We start from the raw sequence: 23,107 nt of genomic DNA on the forward strand, positions 1-23,107 counted from the left end.
TATTTGGCAGGCTGGCAGGCGGTCATACTGTAGGTTTATTGCAATGAAACTGAATCCTCCCGTTTTCCATGACTTCTGCTCCCAATATGACAGCCTTTTTTCCATGGCCCAGCCATGCATGCTACGCGAATCCTGTATTTTTAGTCGCTGTGTGAAACTGGAGGTTGGGTGTTTGTCTGTGTGCATGGCTGTGTGCATGTCTGTGTGCATGCGCGCGTGTGTGTGTGTGAGGGTGGTTGGGTGTGTGCGTGCATGTCCGTGTGCATGCATACTCATATATGTGTGTGCGCGTGTGTGTGTGCGTGTGTGTGTGTGTGTGTGTGTGTGTGTGTGTGTGTGTGTGTGTGTGTGTGTGTGTGTGTGTGTGTGTGTGTGTGTGTGTGTGCTCTATCCAGTAACTTTACATGATGGGTAAATCCATCTCAACAGACCTGTGGAAATAACATCTTCCTTCCCACAGCACCAACAAGACAGAAACAATGTTACAGTGGCACAATTTTAATATAATTACACCTGCAATGCCAAAGAACATGACCATGGCATTGATTCTGGGATGCTATAAGATATGGATGACACATGCCCTTAGTATTGTGATGCCGGAAACATTTGGGGGATTTTTTTAGGTGTGACACACACAGTTTGAGTGGCGACTCATAAAAGCCAGTCGTCTACTTCCTGATGTGAACCAGCGGCCCTGGATGCCTGACCTGTCATGTATGTGTGTGGCTCGTGCTTCGTCTCATTCTCTCCTTCCCCCTTCGTTGCTCATATTCATGATTTAGCACTTGGAGTCAGTCCTTCCAACTCAGCCTGTTAATGTAACTACCCTTCGACCCTCAGTGAGATGTAGAGGTGTCTAACCCGCTCTACATGAGTGGAAGCAGCAGCACCTTAGACCTTTATTCAACTTAATCAATATATGTATTTGCTCCCTGGGATTGAAAGACATCTTTAGCTGGCTGGGGAAGCTCAGCATTCTCTCTCTCGCTCTCGCTCTCGCTCTCTCTCACTCTCTCTCTCTCGCTCTCTCTCTCACACACTCTCTCTCTCTCTCTCTGATTGAAATATGCATCATACCAGTGTTTTCTGCCCTGGTAAGTTTAGAGTCATTATTACCCTGGGCAGAATGCTGTTGCACAACTTTTCTTTTAATAGACCAGTGACTAATGTCTCCCAGTCAGTGTGTAGAGGCTTTGGACTGGTCGGAAGGCTAGAACTGGTTTACATCAGGGCTGAGTTCAATTACAATTTCAGAAAGTGAACCCAATTCAAAGTTTTCCTAATTGAAAAGCATTAAAGATAATTGGAATTTCAGACTACATCCTGAATTGACTGGAATTTAAATGAAATTGGCCCCAACCATGGGATGTAATCATTACTCCAAACATTTGCAAAGCGTTCTATTGTGCAATGAAAACAAACGTTTCTATTGGACAGATTCAGGTAGGTCCCCCGTCCCTGTTTTCAGAAAATGTCCAATAGAAATACTAGTTTTTGTTGCAAAATGGAAAGTTTTGCAACTGTTTGGAGTAATGATTACACCCCAGGTTAACATAATCATTTAGGGCCCGATTCTGATCCGAGTTAAGAGCAAGTAAATAGCTTTCTATTCACCTGCTATTAGTTTTGAATACGGCGTAGTCTGACCTTAACTTAATTCCCTAGTAATTCCACCACATTTACGAGGAAACTGAATAAGTTCTAGCGAACCTTCCCGTTTCAAGTGGAAAAAGCATCTACTTATTTTTTTCCTGATAGAAATAGCACATTCTCCATCCACTGTAATGTACTTGGTATTAATTTGATAAGAGCTATTGATAAGAGCTAGGTAAATGAGTTATCCATTTGGAGAAGGGAATTGTAAATATAAGTGACACTTGTATTGGATATATTTTACCTTATAATCGCTGGAGACAAATGTGAAACCAGTCATATGGCAGCACACTGAAGCATATCAACATATCAACCACTGTAAAGTTGATGAAATGCTCTGCTATTATGCAGAATATTCATTGTACAGACTTAACTTGCGGGGATGGGTACTCTTGATTGTCTTATAGACTACCCTGACTTTCTTCCATTTCTATCATGTTAAATATTAGTCACTATCAGTATCGACCGTCAGTAGGCCAAATAACAACACAATTCAACTGACAATTTACTGTTAGTTTTCTTCAGTTGGTATAATTTCATTTAAGCCTCCCCTTGGCTATCCGTCTTGTTTGCTTAATTATATGTAATTTGAAAATATTTATACTTTTACTTTTAATACTTAAGTATATTTCAGCAATTACATTTACTTTACATTTACTACTCAAGTAGTATTTTACTGGGTGACTAACTTTTCTATTAAGGTATCCTTACTTTTACTCAAGTATGACAATCGGGTACTTTTTCCACCACAGATGTACATTAATCTTCCAGTATTACCATGGGTTAAACAGTTCAATATAACTCAATGTAATACATTGCTGAGGTGTGGTCACCTTTTAGGACACAAGCTCAATACAATACAAAACTGTATGAATAAGGCTTGAAATGACTTAGATGCTTTCTAAATATAGCATAATCAAATTATAAAATGACTAACTATAAGATTTTACCATCCTTAGAACTGTAAAATACATATTTCTATGTTTAGTGTTAGAGAAAATGAGCATATTTTCTAAAGTTCTCTGTTGATCAATGCATCTGCCCCCATTGCTGTAAACGTCTCACAGACCTCTAGCTTGGCTTCCTGGACTCATTAGGAACTCGCCTTCCATCTCATATTAATCCTGTCCACCTGTGACAAACAGAAACTGTTGTTTGTTTAAAATCTATAAATTATTTTTAGATTCATGGATATAAATCGATCTCTGAATGTGCTACCGTGATGATTGCAGTCATGTGCTTTGTCAGTGACTGTGACAGAGCGAATGCAATGGAAGGAGGGACAACCCAGCTTCAAGTGGTTTCAGATTTCACATCCTACATCGCACAGACTCAGAAGAAAATACTACTGTGTCCTTGGGAACCAGGGATATCACTCAAAGCGAGCCATTTCGATCTATGGTATCCACAGATCGATGAGAAAGTGAAATTGTCGGTCGGAACCGATACCAGAAACACGCAGGTCCCCTAAAAATGGGACCTTACATCTAAGAGGTTTTAAAGAACTTCTGATTCCCAGGAGGACCAGTACGAATGAAAAAAAGATGGAAATGTATGCGCTAACCTCTAAGTTGCTCTTGAGAAGAGCTTCTGTGAAATGACTAAAATGTGAAAAAGAAAAAATGTATTTGAGAAAAAAATATCTCTCTCTCTATATCACCATCTCTCTGTCACACTGTCTCTCTGTCCTGGTCCCCCCACCTGTATATCACCATCTCTCTATCAACATCCCTGTTTCCTCTCTTTCTCTCTGCCCCTCTTTTCTCTCTCTGTCTTCTCCATGTTGGCCTGTTGCTGGCTAGCTGTTGGTATTCTCTCCACCACAGTAAAGAGGATAATGCTGCCGATTTAATGCTAGGCTGGATAAAGCTGGAACTAGCCGGGTGACACGGGAGGGCCACACGGCCCCAGAGTCCTTTGTTATTGGCTAAGCATGACATCATCCCCCTTTGTGTGGCCACTGGCAGGCCATGAGCTGGGCACGTGCAGAGCGGCAGCGCGGTATTAATGCAGGCTCCTGCCCCCACCACACACACATACACACACACACCCAGACACACACTGCCTCCCACAGGGCTTTCAGCATCACTAGGGGCCGCCTCAGCGAGCCTGTCTCAGTCAGACGATGAAGCAAAGGACATCATTGTGGGTCCTTGTGGGAGTGAATGTAGGAAGCTGAAGAGAGAGGGTTATTCATGGGTGGGCTACCTCCTGCCTGCATCCTAATGGCAGGCGTCCCCTAAGGCTCTATGCTTGACCCTTTCAGATTTTATCATCACAGGATTTGGTTGAGTGAACTAAGTGTATAGACAGGAATCAAAATGGCATCCTACCTCCCGACATAACCCCCATGTAATTCACTGTACTGACTCTACTGGGCTTAAACTAGGTCAGGTAAATACTGTAGGCTGTGTGTATGAGCGTATTTGTGTGTAGTGTGTGGATGAACCTCGACCTCAGCAGGAGCATGGTCCCTAGTCAGTGACTGTGTGATGATCAGGCCGGGTTGTTTCTTGGCTTCAGCAAAGCTAATCCTTCCACGCTGCTCCATGCTGCTGGATGTGGTGTAGGAGTGAATCAGGGCCAGGCCAGGACCAGGGCAAGTCTTCAAATATGGCCCAGAGGTTGGCTAGCTCCAGTCAGGGCCAGGGTAAGGCCAGGGCAAAGTCTGACAGGGAGACTCTTAGACTGGCATTTAGGGAGGTCACCAGGCTCTGTTCTGTACTGCACTGCACTGTATGCTGACTGACACAGTGCAGTTCACCAAATTCAAATCAGTCGCAAACACTCTCTATCACACACACTCTTCTTCTGTCTTCTTCTCTCTCTCCAGTTTTATTTCCACTACAAACAATTGTAACACGTTTAACCTTAACTGATGTTCAACTGTCACTGGTTAGTCTTTGATACTAATTGGTCCTTTTGCCGGAAGACTGGGTTCCGGCTGCACGTGTCCCGTAAGCCATTTACTAAACATTTATCTCCGTCACCTACCGGTATCCACCTGCTAAGGATCCTGGGTAATGACTTAATGAAGTGTAATGCCTCATGGGATTGCCCCACCACAGACACGACACCTAGAAAAGACGAATACGTTGTCGTCTTACCATATGACAAATCTCTGACATAATTTGTCTTGAATATGGATAAGAATAGCAAAATGGATCATTTTACAGCATTTGCAGGATGAGCATTGAGCACTATATCATGAACTATAGATTTGTGTTATTTACATTCACTAGTATTAACTGAAATCGATGAGCAGTTTACGGTATCATCATTATTTTAACTTGGGACTGCAGTATACAGTTGGATGCACACGTGTGATATCCTGACCCTTGACATTGACATTATTTCCAGGTAATGGTAGCAACGGAGTTAGCATATGCGAGTACAGTGTCATACTTATTTCCATCCAGGACAATACAGTAGTGTAGACATAGTTTTTAGGTCCATGTCCTGTTCTAGCCTGGTGTACAGTAACATGGCTATTGCACCACTCAGGATAACTAACCCGCTGCGTGTCATGGCCAGGTAGCCAGGTTGATGGTAACAGAAGGGCACAGCAGGATGTTTGGGGATTTTTATGACACAGCCTGGAATGTTTTGGTGATTTCCTGAGGCAGATATTTTTAGCAACATTCCTATTTTAGCCCCGACTGTGGCAATACTGTGGGAGAGGCTATACAGACATGCCTGGTGCCCAAAATGATAATGTATGTCGCGCAACGAGAGTTGAGTGGGGACGAACGGATTCGGTTAAGACCTCCGAGCTATAATAACAATGGTTCTGTGTTAGGGTGCTTGAGGAGTTAGGGTGCATGAGGAGTTAGGGTGCATGAGGAGTTAGGGTGCATGAGGAGTTAGGGTGCGTGAGGAGTTAGGGAGCGTGAGAAGTTAGGGAGCGTGAGAAGTTAGGGAGCGTGAGGACGTAGGGTGCATGAGGACGTAGGGAGCGTGAGGAGTTAGGGAGCATGAGGACGTAGGGTGCGTGAGGGGTTAGGGAGGGTGAGGAGTTAGGGAGCGTGAGGAGTTAGGGAGGGTGAGGACGTAGGATGAATGAGGAGTTAGGGAACGTGATGACGTAGGAAGCGTGAGGAGTTAGGGAGGGTGAGGAGTTAGGGAGCGTGAGGACGAAGGGTGTGTGAGGAGTTAGGGTGCGTGAGGAGTTAGGGAGCGTGAGGAGTTAGGGAGGGTGAGGACGTAGGGAGTGTGAGGAGTTCGGGAGTGTGAGGAGTTCGGGAGCGTGAGGACATAGGGAGCGTGAGGACGTAGGGTGCATGAGGAGTTAGGGAGCGTGAGGACGTAGGGTGCATGAGGAGTTAGGGAGCGTGAGGACGTAGGGTGCGTGAACAGTTAGGGAGCGTGAGGACGTAGGGAGCGTGAGGAGTTAGGGAGCGTGAGGACGTAGGGTGCGTGAGGGGTTAGGGAATGTGAGGACGTAGGATGCGTGAGGAGTTAGGGAGGGTGAGGAGTTAGGGAGCGTGAGGAGTTAGGGAGGGTGAGGACGTAGGATGCATGAGGAGTTAGGGAACGTGATGACGTAGGAAGCGTGAGGAGTTAGGGAGGGTGAGGAGTTAGGGAGCGTGAGGACGAAGGGTGCGTGAGGAGTTAGGGTGCGTGAGGAGTTAGGGAACGTGAGGAGTTAGGGAGGGTGAGGACGTAGGGAGTGTGAGGAGTTCGGGAGTGTGAGGAGTTCGGGAGCGTGAGGACATAGGGAGCGTGAGGACGTAGGGTGCATGAGGAGTTAGGGAGCGTGAGGACATAGGGTGCGTGAGAAGTTAGGGAACGTGAGGACGTAGGAAGCGTGAGGAGTTAGGGAGGGTGAGGAGTTAGGGAGGGTGAGGAGTTAGGGAGCGTGAGGAGTTAGGGAGCATGAGGACGAAGGGTGCGTGAGGACGTAGGGAGCGTGAGGACGAAGGGTGCGTGAGGACGTAAGGAGCGTGAGGACGTAGGGAGCGTGAGGACGTAGGGAGCGTGAGGAGTTAGGGAGCGTGAGGACGAAGGGTGCGTGAGGACGTAAGGAGCGTGAGGACGTAGGGAGCGTGAGGACGTAGGGAGCGTGAGGACGTAGGGAGGGTGAGGACGTAGGGAGGGTGAGGAGTTAGGGAGGGTGAGGAGTTAGGGAGTGTGAGGAGTTAGGGAGGGTGAGGAGTTAGGGAGGGTGAGGACGTAGGGAGGGTGAGGACGTAGGGAGCGTGAGGAGTTAGGGAGCGTGAGGAGTTAGGGAGCGTGAGGAGTTAGGGAGCGGGAGGAGTTAGGGAGCGTGAGGACGTAGGGAGCGTGAGGAGTTAGGGAGCGTGAGGAGTTAGGGAGCGTGAGGAGTTAGGGAGCGGGAGGACGTAGGGAGCGTGAGGAGTTTGGGAGCGTGAGGAGTTTGGGAGCGTGAGGACGTAGGGAGCGTGAGGACGTAGGGAGCGTGAGGAGTTTGGGAGGGTGAGGACGTAGGGAGCGTGAGGACGTAGGGAGCGTGAGGACGTAGGGAGCGTGAGGACGTAGGGAGCGTGAGGACGTAGGCAGGGTGAGGAGTTAGGGAGGGTGAAGAGTTAGGGAGGGTGAGGACGTAGTGAGCGTGAGGACGTAGGGAGCGTGAGGACGTAGGGAGCGTGAGGAGTTAGGGAGCGTGAGGAGTTAGGGTGCGTGAGGAGTTAGGGTGCGTGAGGAGTTAGGGAGCGTGAGAAGTTAGGGAGCGTGAGAAGTTAGGGAGCGTGAGGACGTAGGGTGCATGAGGACGTAGGGAGCGTGAGGAGTTAGGGAGCATGAGGACGTAGGGTGCGTGAGGGGTTAGGGAGGGTGAGGAGTTAGGGAGCGTGAGGAGTTAGGGAGGGTGAGGACGTAGGATGAATGAGGAGTTAGGGAACGTGATGACGTAGGAAGCGTGAGGAGTTAGGGAGGGTGAGGAGTTAGGGAGCGTGAGGACGAAGGGTGCGTGAAGAGTTAGGGTGCGTGAGGAGTTAGGGAGCGTGAGGAGTTAGGGAGGGTGAGGACGTAGGGAGTGTGAGGAGTTCGGGAGTGTGAGGAGTTCGGGAGCGTGAGGACATAGGGAGCGTGAGGACGTAGGGTGCATGAGGAGTTAGGGAGCGTGAGGACGTAGGGTGCATGAGGAGTTAGGGAGCGTGAGGACGTAGGGTGCGTGAACAGTTAGGGAGCGTGAGGACGTAGGGAGCGTGAGGAGTTAGGGAGGGTGAGGACGTAGGGTGCGTGAGGGGTTAGGGAATGTGAGGACGTAGGATGCGTGAGGAGTTAGGGAGGGTGAGGAGTTAGGGAGCGTGAGGAGTTAGGGAGGGTGAGGACGTAGGATGCATGAGGAGTTAGGGAACGTGATGACGTAGGAAGCGTGAGGAGTTAGGGAGGGTGAGGAGTTAGGGAGCGTGAGGACGAAGTGTGCGTGAGCAGTTAGGGTGCGTGAGGAGTTAGGGAGCGTGAGGAGTTAGGGAGGGTGAGGACGTAGGGAGTGTGAGGAGTTCGGGAGTGTGAGGAGTTCGGGAGCGTGAGGACATAGGGAGCGTGAGGACGTAGGGTGCATGAGGAGTTAGAGAGCGTGAGGACATAGGGTGCATGAGGAGTTAGGGAGCGTGAGGACGTAGGGAGCGTGAGGAGTTTGGGAGGGTGAGGACGTAGGGAGCGTGAGGACGTAGGGAGCGTGAGGACGTAGGCAGGGTGAGGAGTTAGGGAGGGTGAAGAGTTAGGGAGGGTGAGGACGTAGTGAGCGTGAGGACGTAGGGAGCGTGAGGACGTAGGGAGCGTGAGGAGTTAGGGAGCGTGAGGAGTTAGGGAGCGTGAGGAGTTAGGGAGGGTGAGGACGTAGGGTGCGTGAGGACGTAGAGAGCTTGAGGACGTAGGGAGCGTGAGGAGTTAAGGAGCGTGAGGAGTTAGGGAGCGTGAGGACGTAGGGAGCGTGAGGACTTAGGGTGTTTGAGGACGTAGAGAGCGTGAGGAGTTAGGGAGCGTGAGGACGTAGGGAGCGTGAGGACGTAGGGAGCGTGAGGACGTAGGGAGCGTGAGGAGTTAGGGAGCGTGAGGAGCTAGGGAGCGTGAGGAGTTAGGGAGCGTGAGGACTTAGGGAGCGTGAGGACTTAGGGAGCGTGAGGACGTAGGGAGCGTGAGGACGTAGGGAGGGTGAGGAGTTAGGGAGCGTGAGGAGTTAGGGAGCGTGAGGAGTTAGGGAGCGTGAGGAGTTAGGGAGGGTGAGGAGTTAGGGAGTGTGAGGAGTTAGGGAGCGTGAGGACGTAGGGAGCGTGAGGATGTAGGGAGCGTGAGGAGTTAGGGAGCGTGAGGACGTAGGGTGCATGAGGAGTTAGAGAGCGTGAGGACATAGGGTGCATGAGGAGTTAGGGAGCGTGAGGACGTAGGAAGCGTGAGGAGTTAGGGAGGGTGAGGAGTTAGGGAGGGTGAGGAGTTAGGGAGCGTGAGGAGTTAGGGAGCATGAGGACGAAGGGTGCGTGAGGACGTAGGGAGCGTGAGGACGAAGGGTGCGTGAGGACGTAAGGAGCGTGAGGACGTAGGGAGCGTGAGGACGTAGGGAGCGTGAGGAGTTTGGAGCGTGAGGACGAAGGGTGCGTGAGGACGTAAGGAGCGTGAGGACGTAGGGAGCGTGAGGACGTAGGGAGCGTGAGGACGTAGGGAGGGTGAGGACGTAGGGAGGGTGAGGAGTTAGGGAGGGTGAGGAGTTAGGGAGTGTGAGGAGTTAGGGAGGGTGAGGAGTTAGGGAGGGTGAGGAGTTAGGGAGTGTGAGGAGTTAGGGAGCGTGAGGAGTTAGGGAGCGTGAGGAGTTAGGGAGCGTGAGGAGTTAGGGAGCGGGAGGAGTTAGGGAGCGTGAGGACGTAGGGAGCGTGAGGAGTTAGGGAGCGTGAGGAGTTAGGGAGCGGGAGGAGTTAGGGAGCGTGAGGACGTAGGGAGCGTGAGGACGTAGGGAGCGTGAGGAGTTTGGGAGCGTGAGGAGTTTGGGAGCGTGAGGACGTAGGGAGCGTGAGGACGTAGGGAGCGTGAGGAGTTTGGGAGGGTGAGGACGTAGGGAGCGTGAGGACGTAGGGAGCGTGAGGACGTAGGCAGGGTGAGGAGTTAGGGAGGGTGAAGAGTTAGGGAGGGTGAGGACGTAGTGAGCGTGAGGACGTAGGGAGCGTGAGGACGTAGGGAGCGTGAGGAGTTAGGGAGCGTGAGGAGTTAGGGAGCGTGAGGAGTTAGGGAGGGTGAGGACGTAGGGTGCGTGAGGACGTAGAGAGCTTGAGGACGTAGGGAGCGTGAGGAGTTAGGGAGCGTGAGGACGTAGGGAGCGTGAGGACGTAGGGAGCGTGAGGACTTAGGGTGTTTGAGGACGTAGAGAGCGTGAGGAGTTAGGGAGCGTGAGGACGTAGGGAGCGTGAGGACGTAGGGAGCGTGAGGAGTTAGGGAGCGTGAGGAGCTAGGGAGCGTGAGGAGTTAGGGAGCGTGAGGACTTAGGGAGCGTGAGGACTTAGGGAGCGTGAGGACGTAGGGAGCGTGAGGACGTAGGGAGGGTGAGGACGTAGGGAGGGTGAGGAGTTAGGGAGCGTGAGGAGTTAGGGAGCGTGAGGAGTTAGGGAGCGTGAGTAGTTAGGGAGGGTGAGGAGTTAGGGAGCGTGAGGACGTAGGGAGCGTGAGGATGTAGGGAGCGTGAGGAGTTAGGGAGCGTGAGGACGTAGAGAGCGTGAGGACGTAGGGAGCGTGAGGAGTTAGGGAGCGTGAGGGGTTAGGGAGCGTGAGGGGTTAGGGAGCGTGAGGGGTTAGGGAGCGTGAGAGGTTAGGGAGCGTGAGGACGTAGGGTGTGTGAGAAGTTAGGGAGCGTGAGAAGTTAGGGAGCGTGAGGAGTTAGGGAGCGTGAGGGGTTAGGGAGCGTGAGGACTTAGGGTGCGTGAGGACGTAAGGAGCGTGAGGACGTAGCGAGCGTGAGGACGTAGGGAGCGTGAGGAGTTAGGGAGCGTGAGGAGTTAGGGAGCGTGAGGATGTAGGGAGCGTGAGGAGTTTGGGAGAGTGAGGGGTTAGGGAGCGTGAGGGTTTAGGGAGCGTGAGAGGTTAGGGAGCGTGAGGACGTAGGGTGCGTGAGGAGTTAGGGAGCGTGAGGAGTTAGGGAGCGTGAGGGGTTAGGGAGCGTGAGGACTTAGGGTGCATGAGGACGTAAGGAGCGTGAGGACGTAGCGAGCGTGAGGACGTAAGGAGCGTGAGGAGTTAGGGAGCGTGAGGACGTAGGGAGCGTGAGGAGTTTGGGAGAGTGAGGAGTTAGGGAGCGTGAGGGGTTAGGGAGCGTGAGGGGTTAGGGAGCGTGAGAGGTTAGGGAGCGTGAGGACGTAGGGTGCGTGAGGAGTTAGGGAGCGTGAGGAGTTAGGGAGCGTGAGGGGTTAGGGAGCGTGAGGACTTAGGGTGCGTGAGGACGTAAGGAGCGTGAGGACGTAGCGAGCGTGAGGACGTAGGGAGCGTGAGGAGTTAGGGAGCGTGAGGAGTTAGGGAGCGTGAGGACGTAGGGAGCGTGAGGAGTTTGGGAGCGTGAGGGGTTAGGGAGCGTGAGGAGTTAGGGAGCGTGAGATTTGGATCAAGGGGTCCAGAGGCAGGGTGTTTGTGGGTGAGGGGCAGTGTGTGGTGAACGGTCATCATCGGTCGTTTGAGTGATTTGGTCAAACAACCCGCTAGCACTTCATAATAGCTCCACATAAAGCATTCAGAATGGATTAGTTAATAGTTTATTCATAATTTATTAATCATTACTCCAGCCATAAGATGATTAATGTAGGTCCTTATAAACCATTTACTAGTCAGTTACATGTTATCATCTTAAGTGTGGGGTATATATACTTCATAAATAATTTATAAATGTTTAGAGTGACCAGTGTAATTTCTCACAAAAAGATGGACAGATGGACATTCCAACAGTACATGATGTTCCAGGTCTCAAAATGACCTAGATCCTATCAATGGTTAAGCAATAAGCACACAGATGATGTTAAAGAAAATATTTGAAACATTTTATTCCAAAACAGTAACTTCAAACACACTCTATGCTGAGTAATGTGACATACGCATTTCTTGGCAGTGACTTTTCTACCAAAGTGTGGATTACAGTCACCCCTTAGAGCAGTCTAATATTGGTTACTATGTTAAACGACATTGAAATGTATCTACATAAACCAAATCACAACTTTAAATGAACTTACTTCACAGAGTAAGAGTAAAAACAAATAATTCTAAATGTAGTAAATATACTAAACAACATGTATTCAATGTCTTAAACAGGTCCAAATAAATCCAGTACAACTTGAAATCATCAGCATTGTAATGAAGAAAATAGCAGACTGGATTTTTCCCAAATAAATTGTTTAATCTTTTTATGTAGCTACAACATTTACATGAGATGTGTGAACACTATGGGCATGTTGAATTTAGGATGTTTAAAAGTACAACAGGTACAACATAATTATTTACATGAGCCAAGTGATAATTGAGCAATAAATTAACCAATGGAAGTTTGAAAGATAATTAACTAAATGTTAATAATTAAAACAAAAATGAAATCAAACCCAGTTCATAACTATTGCCTTTTTGTGTGGACTTTGGAGATGGCAACCCTGTGGAAGTCCTTCGTCCAAAGCTTATTGAATACATGCACTGAAACATTCAGAAAACAAAACATAATTAGGATACTGAAAACTATTTCTATTTTGGCATCTTAAAGGGTAGAAATTGAGTTATGCCTAATATGGCAATTAATATTATTTTTCCAAAATCAATTATTCTTACTCAAAAATATGCTTGGTTAAAAAGAACCCAATTTGTGTTATGCATCTAACCCAGCACCTTTGGTTGATTCGACTATATTGCAGGGTTAAAACAACCCAGTGTGTTGGGTTGTGACATAAACCCGGCACATTGGGTTGGGGGATTGAACCAGGACCTGGGTAATTCATATAAACCTTGGGTTATTTTCAGTGTCATCCGAATGACAAATTTGCTTGTATATGTTGGCCTTTACTACCATCCCATCCCCCCTTTCTTACACACAGAATCAGGATACAGTGTTGAATTTCAAGTAATTCATTTCTATTGCCAGCATTTCAGCACATACATCACGTCAGAGAATGTACAAGAATATATAGAAACATGTAATATTACATTGAAACAAAGCCCTATTGTCTAAATAGGTGTTATTTCACAAGATAAGATTTCATAAGATAGGACTGATTTATCAGAAATTATTTATATTATTTCATGAACCAATTGATATTCACATTCACTGACACACGTCGGCCATCTTAGGTGAGAGCACACACCATGCTGTTTTTCAATAGAATAATGGTCTACATTTGGGTCAAGTTAAAACATTGTTACACAAAACATTTGAAGGTCACTACTAAAGACATGGACTACTGACTCATTACTTAATAACTGTATTTCATTCATAAATGCACTTTTACCATCCCCAAAATGTAACATTTGTTTTTCAAATCAATTGTTGTGTTTGAATGAAAGTGTACCAGAACACATTTCAGTAGTTGAACTAAAGGCAAATGAGCCACATACCATACTGTAGCAAAAAGCAGGCACAAATGCATAAAAAAATAACTAAAAGTCCATTGAAAACATCTTATGAATCAAATCCCGTTAGCGGGATCGATTTGCCAACATCCGGTGAAATGGCAGAGCGCCAAATTCACATTAAATTATTAGAAATATTTAACTTTCATACAATCACAAGTGCAATACACCAAAATAAAGCGTAACTTTTGTTAATCCAGCCACCATGTCAGATTTCAAAAAGGCTTTACGGTGAAAGCAAACCATGCTAATATCTGAGGACAGCATCCCATCAACAAACACATGACAATCATATTTCAACCCGCCAGACGCGACACAAAACTCAGAAATAACGATATAATTCATGCCTTACCTTTGAAGATCTTCTTCTGTTGGTACTCCTATATGTCCCATAAACATCACAAATGGTCCTTTTGTTCGTTATATCCCCAAACGTCCATTTATTTGGAACGTTTGATTCAGAAAGACTCCAGTTCCATCTCACCCAACATGACTACAAATGATCTATTAAGTTACCTGTAATCTTGGTCTAAACATTTCAAACAACTTTCCTAATCCAACTTTGGGTATTTTAAAACGGAAAGAATTTATCAGATTTAAGACGGGATAAACTGTGTTCAATAGCGGATAAAATCAAAGTGTAGCGAGCTTCAGGTCGCGCGCCCCAAACAAGAGTCCACTTGGCTCGACTCCCAGAAAGGAAAGGGCTACTTCTTCATTACTCAAAGGAAAAACATCAACCAATTTCTAAAGACATGTAATGGAAGCCACAGGAACTGCAAGCATATTTCTATTAAAATGGGCTTGCCATAGAAAACTAATGGAAAACAGATTGACCTCAACAACAACAAAAAATCCCTGGATGGATTGTGCTCGGGGTTTTGCCTGCCAAATCAGTTCTGTTATACTCACAGACATTATTCAAACAGTTTAAGAAACCTCAGAGTGTTGTCTATACAAATAATATGCATATCCTAGCTTCTGGGCCTGAGTAGCAGGCAGTTGACTTTGGGCACGCTTTTCATCCGGACGTGAAAATACTACCCCCTATCCCAGAGAGGTTTTAACAGGGCTATTAATAGTGCCTTATAAGCATGTTAACATTGGAATGAGACACTCATGGCTCATCCATCGATTGATCTATAAAATCAAAGGAACACCAGAGGGCTGTGCTTCCTCCTGTCACTTCTCACACTACATAGCTATTTTTCCCTCAACATCTGACATCCCCTAACTTGGACACTCTCTAGCGGTTGGAGAATTAAATCACCTCGAGCTCAACATTTAAATGGCCTGGAAAATAATTTAACGTTTTGCAACTAAAGACACCCTTCTAGCTAGCTGACCACCGATGTTAAATTAGATTTTGAGAGGTTTCAAAAAAAACATTTTGTGGGACATGCTGTATATTGTAAACACATGTTTTACCTAAATTATTCATACTCATTTATATGTTAGTATTAAACTGCTATCTATTTTCTCAAAACATCAGATTCATCTGTAAAACAAATAATGTGGAATTATTTGGTTACAACACTGAGGAAGATGTTGGTGAAGAACCATTTTTAAGAGTCTACAGGAGGGAGCACAGGGCTACGCAATGAAAAGTTGACAGGCAAGTCATGTTGTTTTACTGGAAGGCTAGCCAACTGGTAAACTATCTAGTAAACACATCGGATACGAGGTTGGTGTCTCTTTTTTTAACAAAATTAAACGGATATATCTTGCAATTGAACAAAATAGTAAGGTGGAAAATAACTGGGGACTGTATGCCTAATAAAGATGTATTTATTTTGCAAAACCACTTATTGAAAAGCTGATAGTAGTAGCATTTCCACAGAAATGTCAAACATGCTAATGGCTAACCGGTTAACTAACATTTTTAAGACACCAATAATCCCAAAACATTGATGGCTTGATCACAAAATAACACTGTTGAAGGTAATATATTTCTTAAACGCTGTTGAGTATGCGGATTATATGGGGTGCTACGCCACAAGAGCAGATACTCATCCAGTATTGTTCAGTGGAAAAAAATACATGCTCGTTGTACTATTGGTTATCAATGACAATGTGGAAGACGGAAAAGCTCTGTCCCCATTTTCAAAAAGTAATTTCTCAATTTTACTTATCCTCACACTTTGGAATCAAAGAGGCCTGGGTCCACTCATTTAGTGCATCTTTACAAAGCTGTCCATTCATTGGCCTTGAACTCTGCATTTAAGTACAGAAATAAAGAAATGTTAGAAAGAGCTAGCCAACTAAACTAGGCTACATCAAGTTTAAGGTACCCTCCTAACGTTAGCTAGCTAACAGAATTTCACAAGTCCGATTAAAGCTGCCACTGTCATAAAACCAGTACACAGTTACACTAGCTAACTCAATAAATCACCATGCAAACATGAGATAAGCCTGCCAAATAGCATAGTTAAATTTACCCAGATGGAGAATAAGTCAAATCTAGCTATGGTAACATAGCTTGCCAGCTAACTTAGCTAACTTTAGCTAATGAGGGAAACATTGTCCGAGACCAGAAGAAGTGTGAGACTAAGCTAGCTAAGGTAGCTTGCTAGCTATCTACCGTTACAGACACTGACATAGTTAGCAAGCTAGGCAAATGTCCAGCCAAATACCTAGGTATCTGGCTAGACTGTGAACTCTCCTTCCAGACTCATATTAAAAATCTTCAATCCAAAATTAAATCTAGAATCGGTTTCGTATTTCGGGAAACAAAGCCTCCTTCACTCATGCCGCCAAACATACCCTCGTAAAACTGACTATCCTACCGATCATTGATTTCGGCGATGTCATTTACAAAATAGCTTCCAATACTCTACTCAGCAAACTGGATGCAGTCTATCACAGTACCATCCGTTTTGTCACCAAAGTCCCTAATACCACCCACCACTGTGACCTGTATGCTCTAGTCGGCTGGGCTTTGCTACATATGCATCGCCAGACCCACTGGCTCCAGGTTATCTATAAGTCTATGCTAGGTAAAGCGCCACCTTATCTCAGCTCACTGGTCACGATAACAACACCCACCCGTAGCACGTGCTCCAGCAGGTATATCTCACTGGTCAGCAGGTATATATCTCACTCCCAAAGCCAACACCTCTTTGGCCGTCTTTCCTTCCAGTTATCTGCTGCCAATGACTGGAACGAATTGCAAAACTCACTGAATCTGGAGACTTATCCTTCCCTCACCAACTTTAAACATCAACTATCTGAGAAGCTAACTGATCGCTGCAGCTGTACATAGCCCATCTGTAAATAGCCCACCCAATCTACCTCTTTTGCACACCAGTATTTCTACTTGCATATCACCATCTGCTCATCTATCACTCCAGTGTTAATTTGCTAAGTTGTAATTACTTGCTACTATGGCCTATTTATTGCCTTACCTCCTCACGCCATTTGCACACACTGCATATAGACTTTTTTTTCTTCTTCTATTGTGTTATTGACTGTACGCTTGTTTATACCATGTGTAACTCTGAGTTGTTGTTTGTGTCGCACTGCTTTGCTTTATCTTGGCCAGGTCGCAGTTTTAAATGAGAACTTGTTTTCAACTAGCTTACCTGGTTAAATAAAGGTGAAATTACAAAATGTAAAAAAAATTGTAATAGGTGTCACGCCTTGGTCTTAGTATTTTGTGTTTTAGTTTATTAGTTAGTCAGACCAGGGTGTGACATGGGGTTATTATGTATTGTGTTTTCGTATTGGAGTTTGTAGTGTCTGGGATTGTAGCTGATTAGGGGTGTGTGTGTGTTAAATAGGTTGGCTGCCTGAGGCGGTTCTCAATCAGAGTCAGGTGATTCTCGTTGTCTCTGATTGGGAACCGTATTTAGGTAGCCTGATTTCGCTTTGCATTTCGTGGGTGATTGTTCCTGTCTCTGTGTAGTGTGCACCAGTCAGGCTGTAATTGGTTTCACGTTCTGTTTGTTGTTTTGTATTTATTAGTTGTTCATGCATAGTTCGTTCGTTTGTCTTCACTATTAAACATGAGTAACTTACACGCTGCATTTCGGTCCGACTCTCCTTCAACTAAAGAAGAACGCCGTTACAATAGGACAACCTATTTAACCTGAATGACCATTAAACTCATAATTCATAATAATTGTTACTTAATGTTTTCATGGTTTTCAGTCAGCCAAAATCTGTTGAAATAACTTTCACCGGTTTCCACTCGTCAGTCACTCAGTCGCACTAGAACTGGAATACTTGCATGTATTCTGGTGGACTTAATGTGCTGGTGGTGTCACGCCCTGACCTTAGAGAGTCTTTTTACGTCTCTATTTGGTTTGGTCAGGGTGTGATTTGGGTGAGCATTCTATGTTCTTTATTTCTAGGTGTTGTATTTCTATGTTTTGGTCGGGTATGGTTCTCAATCAGGGACAGCTGTCTATCGTTGTCTCTGATTGGGAATCATACTTAGGCAGCCTTTTCCCACCTGTGTTTGTGGGTAATTATTTTCTGTTTTGTGTTTCTGCACCTGACAGAACTGTTCGTTGTCGTTTTGCTCTTTGTTGTTTTGTTCAAGAGTTTTGATAATAAATCACGAACACTTACCACGCTAAGCTTTGGTCCACTTCTTCCACCGACGACAAGAGTCGTGACAGGTGGCGGTATAATTAACCCACTGGCTGGGTCAAATACCCATAGCCCAACCTTAATAACCCAGCATCAACAACTTTCTGCATTTACAGAAAACAACCCAACTATTGACCCAATGCCTGCAAACCAGCAATTGGGTCATCCAAACAACCCAGCATTTATTAGAGTGTAACATGCATCTTTAAGCCATGCATGCAAGACGCGTTGACCTGTCTGGTGCACACACATTACTCTGTCCTCAGTTTGATTGAAGGCCTCACTCTGTATTTCTGCATTGTAACTGATGGCTTCTAGAAAGAGAGAATGAACAACACAAGATCAAGATCAGCTACCTACTAGTTTAAAGCAATGAAAGATCTAATTGTTACAAATAATGAATGTATGGGCTACATTTATGAGAATAATACATGCATTACTTACCTTAACAATCTTGAAGATGATACACTCATTTATCACTCAAAAAAGTATTATGAGTGATTATCCTTCTCCCAATACAGCCACTTCCAACGCCACTGTAACAACGTTCTTCTGATGAAGGAGGAGCGGACCAAAATGCAGCCTGGTGGTTACTCATATTTATTGTTGAAAAATGACTAGACAAGAAAATACTGAAATGTACAAAAAACAACAGACGGAAATGTGAAAAAACTATACAGCCTATCTGGTGAATATAAACACAGAGACAGGAACAATCACCCACGAAACACTCAAAGAATATGGCTGCCTAAATATGGTTCCCAATCAGAGACCACGATAATCACCTGACTGATTGAGAACCGCCTCAGGCAGCCATAGACTATGCTATACACTCCACAAAAACCCCAAGATGAACACACCACAATAAACCCATGTCACACCCTGGCCTGACCCAATAAATGAAGATAAACATAATAAATTTTGACCAGGGCGTGACAGAACCCCCCCCTACGGTGCGGACTCCCGGACGCACATCAAAACAATAGGGAGGGTCAGGGTGGGCGTCTGTCCATTGTGGCGGCTCCGGCGCGGGACGTGGAACCCACTCTATAAATGTCTTAGTTCCCCCCTCCTCGCGTCCTAGGATAGTCCACCCTCGCCGCCGACCATGGCCTAGTAGTCCTCACCCGGAACCCCAGTGGACTGAGGGTCAGCTCGGGACTGAGGGGCAGCTCGGGACTGAGGGGCAGCTCGGGACTGAGGCGCAGCTCGGGACTGAGGGGCAGCTCAGCACTGAGAGGAAGCCCAGTACTGAGAGGAAGCCCAGTACTGAGAGGAAGCCCAGCACTGAGAGAAAGCTCAGCCAGGTAGTTGAATCCGGCAGATCCTGGCTGGCTGGCAGTTCTGGCAGATCCTGGCTGACTGGCGGATCTGGAAGAGTCTGGTTGACTGGCGGATCTGGAAGAGTCTGGTTGACTGGCGGATCTGGAAGAGTCTGGTTGACTGGCGGATCTGGAAGAGTCTGGTTGACTGGCGGATCTGGAAGAGTCTGGTTGACTGGCGGATCTGGAAGAGTCTGGTTGACTGGCAGCTCCTTGCAGACTGACAGCTCCTTGCAGACTGACAGCTCCTTGCAGACTGACAGCTCCTTGCAGACTGGCATCTCCGGCTGCTCCATGCAGACTGACAGCTCTGGCTGTTCCATGAAGACTGACAGCTCTGGCTGCTCCATGCAGACTGACAGCTCTGGCTGCTCCATGCAGACTGACAGATCTGGCTGTTCCATGCAGACTGACAGCTCTGGCTGTTCCATGCAGACTGGCAGCTCTGGCTGTTCCATGAAGACTGACAGCTCTGGCTGCTCCATGCACACTGACAGTTCTGGCTGCTCCATGCAGACTGACAGCTCGGGCTGCGCTAAACAGGCAGGAGACTCCAGCAGCGCTGTAGAGGAGGAAGGCTCTGGCTGCGCTGAACAGGCGGGAGGCTCCGGCAGCGCAGGAGAGGAGGAAAGCCTTGGCTGCGCTAAACAGGCGGGAGACTCTGGTAGCGCTTTAGAGGAGAAAGGCTCCGGCAGCGCTGGAGAGGCGAGGCGCACAGTAGGTCTGATGCGTGGTGCTGGCACTGGTGGTACTGGGCCGAGGACACGCACAGGAAGCCTGGTGTGGGGAGCTGCCACCGGAGGGCTGGTGTGTGGAGGTGGCACAGTATGGGCTAGACCGTGAAAGCGTACTGGAGATCTTGAGAGCAGTGTTGGCACAGGACGTGCAAGGCTAGGGATGTGCACAGGAGGCCTGGTGCGTGAGGCTGGCACCAAATTCACCAGCCGACTAACACGCACCTCAGGACGAGTATGGAGCGCTGACCCAGGTGCCATCAAATCCCTGACACGTTCCGTCGGGCGAATTCCATGCAAAAAGCACCAACACAGCAACTCCCTCATTTCTCTCTCCTCCAATTTCCCCATTAACTCCTTCACAGTCTCTGCTTTGCTCACCTCCAACACCGGCTCTGGTTCTGGTCTCCTCCTTGGCTCCCCACGATAAACAGGGAGAGTTGGCTCAGGTCTGACTCCTGACTCTGCCACACTCTCCCTGAGCCCCGCCCCCCCAAGAAATTTTTGGGGCTGACTCTCGGGCTTCCTAGCCAACCGTGTTCCCTCGTATCGCCGGCTCTTCTCTCCGGCTGCCTCTGCTCTCCTAAGTGTCTCCACCTGTTCCCATGGGAGGCGATCTCTTCCAGCCAGTATCTCCTTCCAAGTGTAACAACCCTTGCCTTCCAAAACGTCTTCCCATGTCCATTCCTCCTTTTGCTGCTCTTGCTGCCGCTGCTTGTCACCACGCCGCTTGGTCCTGTTGTGGTGGGTGATTCTGTAACGACGTTCTTCTGTTGAAGGAGGAGCGGACCAAAATGCAGCGTGGTGGTTACTCATATTTATTGTTGAAAAATGACTTGACAAGAAAATACTGAAATGTACAAAGAAACAACAGACGGAAACGTGAAAAAACTATACAGCCTATCTAGTGAAACTAAACACAGAGACAGGAACAATCACCCACGAAACACTCAAAGAATATGGCTGCCTAAATATGGTTCCCAATCAGAGACCACGATAATCACCTGACTCTGATTGAGAACCACCTCAGGCAGCCATAGACTATGCTATACACCCCACAAAAACCCCAAGACGAAACACACCACAATAAACCCATGTCACACCCTGGCCTGACCCAATAAATGAAGATAAACATAATACATTTTGACCAGGGCGTGACAGCCACGTGCTAGCTAACATACTACTGAATTGTAACACTAGCATATTGACATGTATATTAGTATTAAACAACAAGAACATAATCACCTAAAAATATTCAGTACTGTTCAAAAGTTTGGGGTCACTTAGAAATGTAATTGTTTCCATGAAAACATACATGAAATGAGATGCAAAATTAATAGGAAATATATTCAAGACTTTGACAAGGTTATAAATAATGATTTTTAATTGAAATAATAATTGTGTCCTTCAAACTTTGCTTTCGTCAAAGAATCCTCCATTTGCAGCTATTACAGCCTTGCAGACCTTTGGCATTCTAGTTGTCAATTTGTTGAGGTAATCTGAAGAGATTTCACCCCATGCTTCCTGAAGCACCTCCAACAAGTTGGTTTGGCTCGATGGGCACTTCTTACGTACCATACGGTCAAGCTGCTCCCACAACAGCTCAATAGGGTTGAGATCCGGTGACTGTGCTGGCCACTCCATTATAGACAGAATACCAGTTGACTGCTTCTTCCCTAAATAGTTATTGCATAGTTTGGAGCTGTGCTTGGGTCATTATCCTGAAAATTGGCTCCAATTAAGCGCCGTCCACAGGGTATGGCACGGCGTTGCAAAATGAGGTGATAGCCTTCCTTCTTAAAGATCCCTTTTACCCTGTACAAATCTCCTATTTTACCAGCACCAAAGCACCCCCAGACCATCACATTGCCTCCACCATGCTTGACAGATGGCGTCAAGCACTCCTCCAGCATCTTTTCATTTTTTCTGCATCTCACGAATATTGTTCTTTGTGATCCGAACACCTGAAACTTAGATTTGTCTGTCCATAACACTTTTTTCCTCTCTCCAGTGTCTGTGTTCTTTTTCCCATCTTAATCTTTTCTTTTTATTGGCCAGTCTGGGAAATGTTTTTTTCTGCAACTCTGACTAGAATGCTGCATCCCGAAGTCTCCTCTTCACTGTTGACCTTGAGACTGGTGTTTTGCAGGTACTAAACTAAGCAAAAAAAAGAAATGTCCTCTCACTGTCAACTGCGTTTATTTTCAGCAAACTTAACATGTGTAAATATTAGTATGAACGTAACAAGATTCAGCAACTGAGACATAAACTGAACAAGTTCCACAGACATGTGACTAACAGAAATGGAATAATGTGTCCCTAAACTAAGGGGGGGTCAAAATTAACGGTATCTGGTGTGGCCACCAGCTGCATTAAGTACTGCAAAGCATCTCCTCCTCATGGACTGCACCAGATTTGACATTTCTTGCTGTGAGATGTTACCCCACTCTTCCACCAAGGCATCTGCAAGTTCCCAGACATTTCTGGGGAGAATGGCCCTAGCCCTCAGCCTTCGATGCAACAGGTCCCAGACGTGCTCAATGGGATTGAGATCCGGGCTCTTCGCTGGCCTTGGCAGAACACTGACATTCATGTCTTGCAGGAAATCATGCACAGAACAAGCAGTATGGCTGGTGGCATTGTCATGCTGGAGGGTCATGTCAGGATGAGCCTGCAGGAACAGTACCACATGAGGGAGGAGTATGTCTTCCCTGCAACGCACAGCGTTGAGATTGCCTGCAATGACAACAAGCTCAGTCTGATGATGCTGTGACACACCGCCCCAGACCATGACGGACCCTCCACCTCCAAATCGATCCCGCTCCAGAGCACAGGCCTCGGTGTAATGTTCATTCTTTCGACAATAAACGCGAATCCAACCATCACCCCTGGTGAGACAAAACCGCGACTCGTCAGTGAAGAGCACTTTTTTTCCACTCCTGTCTGGTCCAGCGATGGTGGGTTTGTGCCCATAGGCGACGTTGTTGCCGGTGATGTCTGGTGAGGACCTGCCTCAGCAGACACCACAAGCCCTCAGTCCAGCCTCTCTCAGCCTATTGCGAACAGTCTGAGCACTGATGTAGGGAATGTGCGTTTCTGGTGTAACTCGAGCAGTTGTTGTTGCCATCATGTACTTGTCCCGCAGGTGTGATATTCAGATGTACCGATCCTGTGCAGGTGTTGTTACATATGGTCTGCCGCTGTGAGGACGATCAGCTGTCCGTCCTGTCTCTCTGTAGTGCTGTCTTAGGCGTCTCACAGTAC

General features: G+C 47.0%; 1 protein-coding gene across 2 annotated transcripts in view; it reads left to right on the forward strand.

Annotated features, from left to right (window-relative positions):
* LOC135556638 (dual specificity protein phosphatase 8-like) overlaps positions 1-23,107 on the forward strand; it is a 123,584-nt gene that overhangs the window by 11,419 nt on the left and 89,058 nt on the right. The window lies entirely within an intron of this gene.

This window comes from Oncorhynchus masou, chromosome 15 (assembly GCF_036934945.1).
Source record: "Oncorhynchus masou masou isolate Uvic2021 chromosome 15, UVic_Omas_1.1, whole genome shotgun sequence".
Taxonomy (NCBI): Eukaryota; Metazoa; Chordata; class Actinopteri; order Salmoniformes; family Salmonidae; genus Oncorhynchus; species Oncorhynchus masou.